The 15,657-nt window shown below is 37.3% G+C and overlaps 1 pseudogene; it reads right to left on the reverse strand.

The window, feature by feature from the left end:
- Window positions 1-1,140: 1,140 nt before the first annotated feature.
- Window positions 1,141-13,283, reverse strand: LOC101568530 (annotated as a pseudogene).
- Between the last annotated feature and the right edge of the window lie 2,374 nt (window positions 13,284-15,657).

Genomic DNA, 15,657 nt, shown 5'->3' on the forward strand with positions numbered 1-15,657 from the left:
TCAGTCTGAACTCTGAAATTCTAACACTCTTATATGTCAAGGGCATATTTTAGTTTGCTTTTTAAAATATATGCACTTAATTCTTTCAAGTGCATCAAGAACTGAGACTAATATATGAAGACTATAAACTAATATATTAAGTATATGAATCTACGTTCCTATGGCTGAACGCAATACTCACCACCCATAACCTAAGGAAGGAGAGGTTCAAGTTGTTTTATGATGAGTCCATTTATGCTCAGCTAGCTCCAAGTCAGAAGTATTGTGGCAAAAGGCCACAGTGGAAGAAAGCTGCGCAATTCATGAAAGCCAGAAAACAGAACAGGGGAGCACTGCCAGAGCAGGTGAGGCAAGGATGGAGGCCTACACCTCAAGACACATTTCTGTGATCCAGCCAGACACAGCCAGAAAATGTGCTCTACCAATCACGTGGGTGGATACGGGAGCCAATCAAATTGATCCTACCTCCTAACTACCACACCAAGGAATAGAAAAGATAGCATCACAGTTATACCTGTTAGCTTTAAAATCCAAACTAGATTTGCCTGTATTTCATTCTATCTCTAAATTCTTTAAATTTAGGTAGAAAACTTAAAACAGTTTTTAAACTATCTTAGGACTTTTTGAGGAAATGATAATCAAAATCATACATAAGATTTGTAGTTGACTACCTTCTATCCAAATAAAAATATTTGAATCAGAAAATGGCCTTGACCAATTTGGTTTTCACCTATTATCAGGGAATTTGTTCAAATTTCCCTCTGATCTTTACAAATTATCAACAGACATTTTTTCCTGGTTTATCATTTATCTACTGGTTTTTCTATGTGAGTCTGTTTTTCAAGGCTCCCGTTTGTCTCATATTTCTTGCCATCTGATCCAGTTGTTGTTGTTTGTTTTCATTTACTTGTTTTAATGCTTCTTCACAAATGGTGAAAAATACTAAAGTACAGACAAGGATTAATCATAAGATTGTGGCCAACATTATAAATATGGAATTATAAATTTAAAACATTTTCTGGTTTAAGAAATAAATCTGGGGCCAGGGATACAGTTCAGTAGAGGTTGCCTGGCAAGTGCAAGAGCCTGAGTTTAATCCCATTTGGCATAATAATAATAAAATCTTGCAGTCAGTGCAGCTCAATGGGGCCTGTGTCTAGTGGGGCCAGTCTCTGTGCTCCTGACGTGCTCACCTTTATCCATTTTTCCAGGTCCTCCACAACCACCCCTTCTTCCTCCCATTTTTTCCATCAAAGGTCCAGGAGGGTACCCAGGACCACCTTATCTTCCTCCACCAAAGCCATCTCAGTCCATGCCATGGTCACCACGGAAACCACCTCTGTCTCCACCATGGCCACCTCTGAACATCTCACCAGGACCACTGTGGTCCATGAGGCCACCTCTTCCTCCAAGGATACGACCAGGACCACTTCTGCCACAATCACCACCACCATGATCAGGGGGTGGGAAGGGAGGCAGGAGGAAGCCTTCAGGTTTTGGGGCCTTACACTGGTTGCATTCTGTTCTCCAGATTAAGTTCTGGTTTCCACAACCTGGATTGGGACATTGACAATCTCCAGCTTGATGTTGGATGTTTCCTCCTCCAGCAGGGTTTCCACAGGAACCCCGGGGGCCTCTTAGAGGAAGCCTCCTCTTTCTGTTCCACAACCTCTCATTCAACCCATGCATCCCCCAGGACCTCCTGGGCCACCTGCACTTCCACAGAGCAGTGGTGACATCCCTCTGCCTTTATGAGGTGGCATGCCACCTCGCATGATGTTCCTAGATGGCTTTTTCCAAGCAAGGGACACTAAGTTTGCTTCCTTAAAAATCTTTCTGATAAAACCACTTCACAGCAGGCTTGGCAGTCAGTGGATCTTCATAGGACACCGTGGCATCACCTTTAGGCTTTCCTGCTTCCTTGTTCAGGTAGATGTAGATCATGGGTTGCCCAGTTCTCTTGTTAATCTTAACAACTCCACATTGCTTAAAGAAGTCTGCTAGATCATCAAGTGTCACATTGTCATTTAGTCCTTGTACATAAATTGCATTGTTGTCAGAGTCTTCATCAAGATCTATGGGAGGGCCTAGATCAAGATCTGGTCCTTCATCCATGGGTCCACCAGGCTTATTGAAGCCACTTTTCTCTCCAGTGCCCAATCCACCTCATCCTTCTTCCTGCCCACCTCTGCTCATGCTTCCATGATTAAATCCCCTCTTCCCCTGCCCTGGTTATCAGAGCCACTGATGTTCCAGTTTTCTCCTGGTCCAGAAAATCTTCCAGACTCCTGCCCATAAACACCCACGCTATTGGGGTGGGCCTGTCAGAATGAACTCTTCTGCCCATAGCTACTGCTCTGTTTGCTATATGGACTTGGAGCCTGGCTGTAGGATTCAGTCTGGGGGGAATAACTAGTGGAGGCTGCTGCCCATAGCTGCTTTGTTGCCCATAGCTACTAGGTTGTCCATAGCTGCTCAGCTGCCCTTAGGTGTTCTGCTGAGAGTAACTGCTCTGATCATAACTAGTCTGCTGTGTAGAAGAACAGCTGGTAGGAGGACAGGATGGAGCTGCATCAGGCAGCTTCCAGGAACCTGGGGATAACTGTAGCTACTCTGTCCATAGCCTTGGCTGGGCTGGTCATATCTCTCTGTGCTAGACTGAGGTTGGTTAGTCTCAGTAGGCTTGTTACTGTTCTGTGGTCTCGCAGGTGCAATAGCTGCTGGGGGCTGCCCATAGGCTGGGTAAGCAGGCTGAGAGCTGTATGCAGACTGAGCTGCATAAGAAGCCAGGGTAGTGGTGACTGTAGCAGTGGTGGTATCATAAGCACTGTGCCATACCCCTGGACAGGTTGGCTACAGGTCTGGGGGGGCAGCTGGAGAAGTACAACCAGTGGAAGGCTGTCCATAAGAAGTTGCAAATGCAGTGTGCCCATAGGTGGCAGTGGTCTGAGCTTGGATGTAGACATCAGTAGGCTGTCCACAGGTTCCATGGCTTTGTTGCCCATATGCCTGGGTGGTCTGTGCATATCCTTGAGTTGGCTAGGCAGGGTAAGCACTGTAGCCCTGCTGGGCTGCAGCTTGGCTGTAGGTACTATAATCCATGGATGCCTTTTTCTCCCCTTCTTCCCTAATCCAGTTTTTTCTTATGGTTGATACTTGTATTAGAAAACACTGCCTTCCTCCTGTTTCATCCCACTCTCCATTAACAGGAGCTTCAATTTAAGAGTTCTCCAGTTTGTATCAGAAATGTCATCACTTTCTCACCTTTCTTCTTCAAGACTTTAATCTTTCAAGCAAATAAGCAAACTGGTTCCATTGTTGAAGCTTGTGACATTTGGCTGGTCATTTGTACAATGGCTGAATTACTTCTTTAACCTCTGCTTCCAAGTCAGACTATTGCTATCTTGCCAAAGGATCTGTTTTTGAGTCCATACTTATTAACTTTCTGGGTATATTCTTTATAGTGTTTAATCAACAGTCTTTTGTAAAGTGCAAGTAAATTACAGACCACTTATCTGGGACAATCATCTGCTATTTTTCAGTAGAAACCAATTGAATTACCTATAAATGATTTTTGGGTGAATAGGTCCATATGGGATACACTTAATTTAATCACTCATTTGTGCTTGTTCTTTTATTGCAAGTTTGGATAGCATTTATCGACTGATATATATTTTTCCTTTTGCAGATGACTTGAAAAGAGTCTGGAAAGCACTCAATTGGTGGGGGTCAGACAAGAAATAATGCCTCCAATATTTTCTCTTCTTGGAAAGCACTTGGCAATTATATTCCTTGGAATGTCTTTGGACCTCTCCTCTACTACACAAGCTGCTGTGACATTTGACAAGGAAAGTACTGTAGTAGTTTAATAAATGGCAGAGGAAGAGCCGTATTTAAAACAGAAGAGAGCAAACACTAATCTCTGTTTTTTTAATGGGGTTCCTGAGTATACAATCGGTATTTCTGGTACTGAGATGCCCAGTAAAAACACTTTTCCAATTTATGAGATTATTAGAAGGTTTTGGGTTTCATTCTAAGAGATTTCATATGGGACTTAAATATTTTATCAAATAAATTTATATGAGATTCTTTTTTGATAAGCTTTGAGTACATACTGGTTAGCTAGTGGAAAGGTTTAGGGAAGAATTGGTTGAAATTATAAATTATCAAGACTACTCATTTATTCCTACATTCTGAAGATAGATAAACAAGGACTTTAGTAGAATTTGAGGAAGGATTACTATTTAAATTATTTTCCTTTGAAGTGCCCTTTAAATTAAAACATGTACATAATTGCATGTTTCGTTATTTAACAAAAATAAATTTTTGGTACCTGAAGTCAAACTCAGGACCTTGTACTTGCCAGACAGATGCAGTTCCACTGAGTTATACCACAACCCATTTTTTTCTTTGTGGATTGACTAATTTAACATGTCTAGAAACACAGAAGCATTTTATAACAATGTTTTTACTTTTCCATCCAATATCATGAATACTTTTCCACACAATACACCATTTTTGAGCAGGATTGCCTATGATAGTAACTGTATCTTGTAGCTCTAATATAGCTTCTGTCTGATTCTGACTCAATGCTGGCATGAAACCACAAGCTTGTTAGCTGCAATATGGAGAGAACCTCATAATTCAAATGATATTATGACGTTAATTTATTTTATATTATTCACAATGGCTAATAGAAGTCAGTTTGATACCCAGAACTGCAGTTAAATAATCATATTTCCCTAGAATGATTACAATTCATGATTTAGATACATTGTGTATGTGTATATCTGCAAATGATTTTAAAAATTAAAATCCATTTTCTTCTCTTATTTTTCCTCTGTATTCCTCCTTTTGAAACTACACACAAAAAGGAAACACTTGGGCTTTCAACTTTACAGGAAATAAAGTTTTCTTTATTTTTGCAAGTGCACATTAATACAAAATCCACCAGATAAGCTAAAGGTAATATTAATAATCTGGAGGTTTCAGCTTTTAAAAATCTACTTGCTGGATTTCTTTTAGGCTCATTTAAGTTTCCCTTGGATGTAGACATTGGAACTTATGATAATTTTCTTGATTGTCCTAACTCTTGTGATGGATGCTACTGATTAATGTTCCTCCACCATTCTGCATGTCAGGTGATGCTCTTCCTCTCTAATCTCATTTCTTTTGTTTAAGCTGCACTTTAGTTTTTTCACCTCCAGTTAATGGAAATGTTCCCAGGAAGGTAGGCTGATGACACAGAGGCTGGAGTGGTGCCAGCAGACACATTAGATTTCTTTTCCCACTCCAAGCCAATTGTCCGAAGTTTTTAAATGAGAATTTTATAATTTGAACTTAGTTTATAAAACAGGCAAATTAGTTCTAATACATAGAAAGTTCACATCTTTCTTGATGTTTTTCCCACCTGTTCTTTCAGCGGAGAACTTATAGATAACTGATATGATGGTGTTCCTATGTGGAATGGGCTTCACATTTGGACAAGACCAAGATCAATGTCTCTTAAGATTTTTCACTGCATTAGCATCTTACTTTTGAGAGGAAAAAAGCTTAGTGATACACTTTTGGAGGGCTAAGGAGATGCTGGGTGGTCTAAGCACCTGCCTGGCAAGTGTAAGGACCAGGTTAGATCCCTGGTACCGCATGTTGTGCCAAGCATGGAAACCCAGCATGGTGGCACATGCCTGTAATCCCAGCACTGGGGAGACTGAGAAAGGAGAATCACTAGGTGTCTCGGCTATGTAGCAAGACCATGTATAAATAAATAAATTAATTAAAAACACACTTACGGAAAGTTTAATAAACATTAGAGCAGAACATTGGAATTTTAGCCTAGACCTGCATACAAAAAATAGGTTAGCTATTTGTCATTTACCCAAGCTTTCAATTAACTTGTGAAATAAATGACAATTTAATAAATTGAAAACTACTACTTTTTAATCAGATTTTTTTATTGGAAGCACTACAAAGACTTAACTCATAATTAGGTTTATTTAGACATTTGTATATTGTGAATTTTTTTTCTGGCTATCATTTTGTTGAAATTCAAAACATGGCATATTTTTCCTAGATGAAGAAACACAATGAACTTCAGTGAAACACAAATGTGTACTCTGATACATGCAGGAATTTACAGATCTTAGTAAAATAATCTGGGAAAAACATCAGAAATGGTACCTGATGGGTAGCACAATAGATGTATTGCAAGATCAGAAGGCCTAATCCTTAAATTCATATCTGAATAGAGCAAGGTATTTAAAAACCACAATTTTTCTGAAACTGTTCTAAAGTCTTTAAGGTTTCTTGGCCAAAGTTTAATTGTCATTGGCCACATGGTACTTAGTAGGTGAGAGTATTTTGTTTGTATCATTATCTGTGTAAAAATTCTAATGAATTGAATTTTTAAAAATGTAGGGCCAGGGAGATAGCTCAGTAGAATAAACACTTGCTTGGCAAGCACAAGGATCTGAGTTCAATTCCCAGTTCTGAAAATAAAAAAACGTAGCCCTTTTCGCATGAGTTATACCCACCATGTTGAAAGTCTGCTTATGATTTAAGACTTCTTTGTAATTTAAGAGAATCTTACACTAATCCTTCTTGCAGAAAAACTCACTGATCTTCACGTGATTTGTATTAAAAAAAAATGGCAGTGGTCACAGATATCAACTGTTATTGGTAACTCATTTTTAGATGTGGAAGATAGGTCTAGTAGTATCATATATGAGAAGTATTTGGTAGGTCCTTTACACCTGAAATTGTGGTTTTCCTTCCTGAAAATCTTCCTGACCATCTTCTCTGCCACTCTTAACTATAGATTGTTTTTCTTGTTAGCATTGCCATCAACTCTGGTAAGGAGGCTTATTTAGAATTAGTGGCTTTGGGAAAGTCTTAGCTCATGTTCTCACCAGTTCAGAGTATTGGTTCATAGTGATCTCTCTGACTGCCCTGGAATCTTGGGGCATTCTTATCAGTTATACAAACTACTTAAAAAAGTGTAGCTTTCCCATGGAATCTTTTCGTGTCACCCGTGTTCCTTGTAACTCTTGTGTCACCTGTGTTCCTTGACCTCCAGAATACAAGGGTGATCAAACTATAAAATGAATATTTAATTTAAAAATATTACAGTGAATTATAATTTATCCACCTCAAAATACTCCACCTAGCTTTTTTTTTGGTGGAACCAGGGATTCAACTCAGACCCTTGTGCTTGCCAGGCAAACGCTTATTCTACTGAGCTGTCTCCCTAGTCCCTCCACCTAGCTTTGACCACTCTTATTCCTTCCTTCTTGACACTTTCTGAGGCAATTCTGGAAGTTCTCTTTTGTGTCTTTATAAGGTGTGAGCAAATATATTGTCAATGATATTCTTGAGTACCACCTAACAGTGAGGCAGCCTCACAAAAAATACAATTTATCCTCATTAATCTTATCCACTAAATCTAGCACTCTTGGATTTCTGGCTCTTCCGAAAGTTAAACTGACAATAAAATATAGCTGTTTTGATTGAGTCATGACATTGCAGCATAATGCAGCACAACTTAAGACACTCATAAAAGAAAACTTCTGGTAAAAATATCTCTACATTAAAAACTACAGTACTCTGAAAAGGGACATTGAATATCAGAAAATGGAAGGTTATTCCTTGCTGTGGGGTATGAAAAACCAACATAGCAAAAACAGCCATATTGTCACAATTTCTCTACAGATCTAATGTAATCCTGATCAAAATACCAATATCATACCTCACAGAAGATGCCTTTGGAGAAAACATTCCTAAAATTTATTCAGTATCAAAAGAGACCTAGAATAGTAAAATCAGTTCTAGGTCACAAAGGCAATTGAGGAGGCATCACAATCCTTGACTTGAAATTATACTACAGAGTGACTGTGATAAAACAGCATGGTACTGGATAACGAACCCTGAGGATCATGGAACAGACTACATGACGCCGACACAACTCCAAACACACTTAGCCACCTGGATCTTAGATGAGGCAAATGTACCTACTGGAAGAAGGACAGTGTCTTTAAAAATATACCTGGAAGTAGAAGGGACCTAGAATTGTTAAACAATCATGGTCAACAAGGGAATGCAGGAATCATCACACTCCCTGACTTGAAATTATACTACAAAGCTACTGTGATAAAAATTACATGGTGACAAACAACCCATAGAGTGGGAAAACCTTATGCCAGCAGTTCTTCAGACAAAAGACTGATATCTAGAACACACAAAGAACTGAAAAAAAGAGCAGACCTTCTGAATTCAAAGACCCAATCCAAAAATGGGCTTCTGAGATGAATAGACACTTGACCGAAGCACAATAGCAAATAAATGCATAAAAAATGTTTACCACTGGTCATTTGAGAAATGCAAATTAAAGCAATGCTGAGATTCCAAAATGAATGGCTAGTACCATGAAAACAACTAATAACAAACTTGACAGGTATGTAAGGGAAAAGGAACTTTCTCTTCTATTGTTGGAGTACTGGTGGGTGCAACCACTGTGGAAATAGTGTGGAGATTCCTCCAAAAACTGGGATTAGAGGTCTCATTTGACTGAATTGTTCTCCTTCTGGGTATTTTCCCAAATGAAATAAAAGAATCATACCACATCAATATATGCATGCGCATGTTTATAGCAGCAAAACTTGTAATAGCTAAATCTTGGAAGCAATCTTAATGCCCATAAATTAATGAAACATGGAGTATTATTCAGTCATAAAAATGATACAACTGAGACATTTATAGCTAAATGCATGGACCTTGAGACCATAATCATAAGTGAAATAAATTGGATGCACATACAAATGCCACATTATCACTTCAATGTGAGAAACTGAAAACATAAGTAAGAACATAAATGTACAAAAGATACTGTGAAATAGGCAGAAAGCTATTCAAAAGGAAATAGGGAGAGGAATAAAGGAAAAGAAAAAATTAAGAAATAAAGATAAAATGAAACAGATTTGTGAATGTGGAGAAGGGGATTAGGAAAAGGATGATAGGAATTAGAAAAAAAGAGAAATCAAAATGTATTAAGGGGGCCGGGGAGAGGGCTCAGTAGAATAAACACTTCCCTGGCAAGTGCAGGGACCTGAGTTCATCCCTGGTTCCGCAAAAAACAAACAAACAAAAAATATGTATTATGTACAGATGCAAATTTCCTATAATGAAAATGGTCATTATCTATACCTGAATTGTACCAATAAACTTAAATAAAAAAAGATTTCCATAACACCAAATGGCAAGAATGAAAAGTAGGTGTGTTTGAAACAAAGGGGGCTGTTTAAGGGAGGATAATGGCTATGTGTCTTTCTGTAACAAGCTCTTAAACACTTTGTGTCTCAATCCTAACATATAGTTTCTAAATAGCACACAGTAAGCACTAGTCAGAGATTAGAAATCATGACTCTTGTCCCATAGACTACTGGCTTTTTGTTTATTTGTTTAGTTTAGTTTTTTTGAGACAGGGTATTACTATATCATTCAGGGTGGCCTTGAACTCACGTCAATCCTCATGCTTCTGTCTTCCAAATGATGGGCTTGTAGGTGTGCACCATCACATCCATGTCATAGACTATTTAAAATGATTAAATTCATTCATAAGATTAAAATTTCAGAGTTTTTGTATAAAAATCCAGAGCTAGTTTCAAAAATGCTTACAAAGTCAAAAGATGTCCTGGTTCTTAGGCTTTATATTCTGGTGGTGAGTGGCAATTTCTTCCTCTAGGTTGGTCATATTCTCTGTAGCTTTCCAAAGTCCTCATATTAATTCTACTTGTGTTACTGTCTTTTTTTTTTTTTTTTTTTTTTCATAACTGGGGATTGAACTCAGGCCCTTTCGCTTACCTGACAAGCACTTTTTCTACTGTTATCTCCCCAGCCCCTGTGCTACTGTCTTTATCCACTTGAATCTGCATTAGAGTCCTTCTAAAGCTATTATCTTTAGAGGGGAGCTCACAGGATTTGGAAGTGGAGCCTATGGAATCATCTAAGTCCCTGGATCCATTCTCAATGATACATAAATTTGCAATGGGAACTTACATCTAAAAAGTCTTCTGAATGGCATCTTATATGTCAATTTAAATTACCTGGGCAATAGCTACTATTCACAAACTTCTTCACTTGTTGTAGTGGATATAAAAAAAAATAAGTTGACTTATAGGTATTCAATATATTTGCATCAAATGAAGACCAAATGCCATATTTTGTTCAATGCACAACATTTTGCAATAATTTAATTAAAGGGTACCTGGGAGATAGCTTGGCAGTCTAAGTGCCTACCTGGCAAGCACGAGGACCTGGATTCCATCTCTAGTACTGCATGCCACGCCCACCCTGCACCAAGCTGGCCAGGCATGGTGGTGCATGTCTGCAATCTCACTGCTAAGGAGGCTAGGACAGAAGGATCACTGTGAGTTTGAGCTGTGTAATGAGACCCTGCACCAAATAAATAAATAAATAAATAAATAAATAAATAAATAAATTTTTTAAATTTAAAAATAATTTCACCACAAAAGGATGACAGAATGGAATTATCCCACAACATTAGGAAAGTGGAAGTTTTCAAGACAGCCTACCCTGTCAGTGCCACTTTCACATCAAAATGGGAAATTTATTTGCAGCAAAATAACATTATCACATTAGATAAATTTTTAAATTCAATTTGTATTTCTTTTATGGTTTTTATTTAAGTTGTCAGTTTAGTTGCTCTATATATGCTTAAGAATAGCTGTAAAGATGTGTAAGAGAAACATACCTAATTTCATGTTCATGCATTTTAAAACTACATCCTATTCAAAGATAATTTAAGTCATGGCTGGAGAAAATAAACAATTTTCTTTCAAAAAGCATCCATTTAATTTTAAAAACCTCAGCTTTGACATTATTGGCTGAATTGTTTTCCTTTTTTCTAGGACTAAGGTTGGGTTTGAGAAGGGATTGCATCCCATGGCTTCAGTGTCATTCTGGAGCACAGTCCAGGAGGAAAACAAAAGCCTGGGTTAAGATAAACTGACAGAAGAAGAGTATACAGGAATGCCAAGCCTTGTAGAGTGTGCAGAATTAATGATTAAGGTTGACACTGCAGTGTTGAGTTCTGAATCTAGGGTGTGTGAAGGTCAATCACTGAGTAAGGGGCTGTGGTATCCTGGGCAATTGCTCTGAACACTAACTGATAGTTGAGGTCCCAGTTTTATGATCATAAAAAGGATGTTACATGGCTGGAGCATCTGCTAAGAAGTATCTGAGATAAGTGGACAACCATGCTCACAACTCTTTGAGGAATAATGCCTTGGAACTAATTTAAAGATCTAAGAATTGAATTGATAAGTATCCCTAAGGTAATATGATAGTTTTACCTGTCTTCATTCAGAGTACTAATCTACTGAGCCTCCCTTACTAAACATGGTCTCATATACATTGCCTATGGACAGCACTCTAGTAGTAACTTTCTGTCCTGAATAAGACATTCTATTCACATCTAGTTTTGGAACACAAAATAATGACTCACTATGTTATAATCAGCCTACCTGGGCTCATGCTAACTTTTGCTGATAATGAAATACTGAAATACATGCTTTTGGTATGATTTCCTTAGACTAATCTGAAAACGAGGAACATTTGATGGAATGTGTGTGAAATTCTTAACTAGAGTGTATACTTGATGCTTCTCTATATCACTAACCAAGTTCTCCTGCTCACATAACTTTAGAACTTCAACATACAACTTTGAGCAGGAGTGATGGGATTCATCAGCATGAAGTTTAAACTAAAAGGTGTGGTTCTTTAGGGAAAGACCTTATTAGCAAAACACTCATTGATTATACAAGAGACATTGATTATCCAAAAGACTTAGTTTCTAACCTGTAGAATTTGGATTTGAGAGCTAATTTTCAATTCCTGATGTACGTAGTCTATACTCCTCAAGTAGTAACTTGTAGAGCTTTTCATATTGAGTGTTTTAAGAAATAGTCCAATGTGTGATCCACTTTCTGAACATCTACTTTGTGTCAGCTATAGCAGGCTCTGGTATGATCATAGTGATTAAAATGGAAACTTAGCTGCATGGGCTTGCGGTCTAATGCTGGATACTAGACTGATTTATCCTCAGGTTTAACGCCACTTTACTTCAGCATCGACCCTCTGTCCTGGATGCTAGAATTTCAGTCACTTGTCTAAACTTTTGACTTCCATGTGATAGAGCTAAGATTTTAAATGGGGAGTTTAATTTCAGTACTCAAAGTCCTATTTGCTGTGTGTTATATTTGCCTGGTAGACACAATCTCCTTTGCCTTGGTTCTGAAGATAATTTTAGCTTTAGAATTGGATTTGGGACATTAAAAGTGAACCACCATATCAGGCACAGAGGCTTATACATTAAAGACTGGCTAGTGTGGAAACTGAGGCAGAAGGACTAGTTGAGGTTGGGGTTCATAGCCAGCAAGGAACCGTCCAGTCTTAAAACAAAAGAATCACTGCAAAATATATAGAAAGCAGAGTAATTATAAGGGATACCAATTACTAATAGGCCGAGCAAAAGGCAAAAGTTTGCTGATTCTTTGCCCCTTCCCTACAATCATCCTGGTGGTTCTGATTATGCTGTTTTCTGTCCTGAACTTAGCTCCCCATGAGTTCAAGGAATGGCACTCAGTGATGACCGCATTTCTCATCTGCTTTCACAACAGAACACAATATTAGTGGTGGTCATAGTTGCAGTAGTTAATTCTGATATTTAAAAGTGTGTGGAGGGTCATGGTAGGTGGAGTAACATTCTATTGCTCAAGATCAAATGTTAGTATCAAAATGACTTTTCTCATGCAGGTCTCACCTGGAAGATTATCCAAAGCTACTGCTGATTTTCAGTGACTATCACAAGAGGGTGAATTTTTCATTTAGTTGTCTCCAGTGGAGATAACCAAATTGTAGATTTGTTGATTAAATAATAATGCATGTGTGTAATTGTATTCATTTTCTCCATTTCTTAATTTTGTATAATATTTGAAACTAAATTTCATCCTTATATTTCTTAATAGTTCATGGGATAAATGGAAGAAATATTTTCCTTTCTTAAAAGTTTTTTTTTTAGCTGAATTTACTTTTAATAGCTTAAACCCTGCAAACATCCTAGGAAGACTCCTTAGGGATATTCAACAGTGGGGTCTCTATTAATTGTTATCAATGTATTTAAAACAAGTTATAGCTTTCAGTCACTGCCAGCCTGGCATTAATGGAGATTTACCTTGCTGGGTGTCTGTTTCAGGTTGGAAGGACTGCATCCTGGGGACAGGATTATGAGATTTTGGAACTAGTTACCACCATCTTTACTATTTTGCACCATGAGATTCTGTAGCCAACTGTTTTGCTTGCATGGTGCAGAATGGGGAAATGATAGCGAAGGATAGGAGATACTTGCAGTAGAGAAATTCTTTAGTGAACTGAAGAAGAGAAGAAGTTAGCTCAAAAGGAGCCAAGGACCTCAGGGCCCTATGTCAGGGAATAACAAGACAAAATAAATCTCCATTTTTAATGGAGAAACAGTATTACATGATAAGGTTATGCCATAAGTTATTAATAAGTTCTTGTTCTAGATATTTTTTGTCACCACAAAAAATAACTCTTATTTCTATGTGCTAGAATTTTTGTAGGTCAGCTTCCAGGAAGTGGAGCTGGATATAGAGAAAGTATACAAAAACTTAAACATTTTTGATTGATCCTGTTAATTGAAATCAATATAGTGAAATTATAAATATTGCCATTACATTTCCATCAAGAGTTCATGAGAGTATTGCATAATACGTGCATAATCATTAATATAGGATATCATTCATCTTTAAAATTTTACCAAAATAATGGAAAACAAATTGTATTTAATAGTGAATAAATTTTCATTTCTGAACTCTCCAAAGCTGAGCATTTCACATTTATAAAGACCATTTGCTTCTTATTTCCTGTTCATTTATTATTCCTAATATTTGCCTATTTTTATTATTTTTTAAAATTTTTTATTTATTCTAATGAGAAAGAAGATAATATAGCAATGAAATGATTTTAAAACACGTTAGTAGGGCAGTTATGGTAATTAATACATTGAATATTGTTGTCATCGTAGTAGTTATTCAGAGGACAAGATGTGGACATGATATCTTGTCTAAACCAAATTAGTACAAACCTTTCTTCTCAATGAACTAAGAGAAAGTAGCTGTATATCTATCCTAACTATCTCGTGTATATCTATCCATCTGTCTGTCTGTCTGTCTATCTATCTATCTATCTATCTATCTATCTATCTATCTATCTATCTTTTTCCACAGGAAAGTGATCAACAATGCATAGTGTGCCTAAGGAGAGTCACCTAGAGAGAAAACCTTCATATATTATGGGTACACTTCTTTTATCTGCTATGCATAACAACATTTTTTTATTAGCCAGTCACTTTTTACCCTTTGCTTTAAATTGTGTAGAAAGCTGTATGTTTTTATTTAGTTTTTATAATATCTTTTTTATAATTTTCAAGGTTTTATTGCTTTATTTGGGAATGTTTTCACCTGAAGGAAGGTATAAATTTTATATTTTCTTTTAATAATTTAATACATAGGCATTTTATTAATCTAGTTTATTTTCTGTATGATTTGAAGCTATGATTTAACTATGCTAATTTTCCTCAACTATATATGGAATCATCTCTCCTCTTCCAGTTAATCCGAAATGCTACATTTTCATAAGTGAAATGCCTGCATATATGAAAAATTCTTATTAGGTGTTATTCTTATGTTTATTTTCATGTTTCATTTCCCTAGTAGACATACTGAGTACTTAGTTTGTACTTTCAGATGACTAATTTAACTGAGCATTTATGTTTTTGACCAATTTAATGGCCCCTCTTTCAGTCTATTCCTTATTTTTAAATTGATTTTTTAACCTTCTTATTATGAACATAAATGTGTTATTAAATATTCTGGACTTAGTTCCTTTGTCAGATGTACATAGGGAAAATTTTTCTCTTTGTGGTGTGGTCTTTCATGGACTTATTTTCTCATTTTATACAAAGAAGTTAATTTTAAGGTACTGTATTATAATTTACAATTATGTTCTTTGTTATTGTTTTCTGTATCCTGTTTAAGAATTCATTTAATTTTGGGAAAGTATCTGTTCTTTCTCTTTTCTATCTTTCAAGATGAGGGGTGAGAAAGCTGAGAAGTCCTACAGGTATAGAAACCTGAAGCCAGGAAGGCTGGTTTTAAATGAAAGGGTAGAAAAGGCAACCCCAAGGCTAAAAAGGCCCATAAAGGGGACGCCCTGGTGGTGGATTAACTAATGGTTAATTTGGAACAGCCACTGCTCTGAATAGGCGTATTGCTGGATGTAGTGACCCACCTGAGGTTTAGGGCCAACAGCAGAAAAGGAGAACTGGGGAGAAGGCGGGATGCTGTTGCTGGAGAAGCTTGTTGTGCGAGCCTTCCTGATATGAACTTGACTATTCTCATTATCAGAGCAGCTTGGGACCTCATCATCTCTGAGAAGGACTGTGGTTTTGTTTTAGGGAGCTCTGGTCCTGACCTTGCGCATTGTTTCCTAGGTCTAATACACTTCACAGATCACTCCACTGTCACAGACTTTCTCGTTTCCACCACTGACCTGTGGGCCTTCCCA

The sequence above is a fragment of the Octodon degus genome, unplaced genomic scaffold (genome assembly GCF_000260255.1).
Source record: "Octodon degus isolate 3935 unplaced genomic scaffold, OctDeg1.0 scaffold00030, whole genome shotgun sequence".
In the NCBI taxonomy this organism is placed as follows: domain Eukaryota; kingdom Metazoa; phylum Chordata; class Mammalia; order Rodentia; family Octodontidae; genus Octodon; species Octodon degus.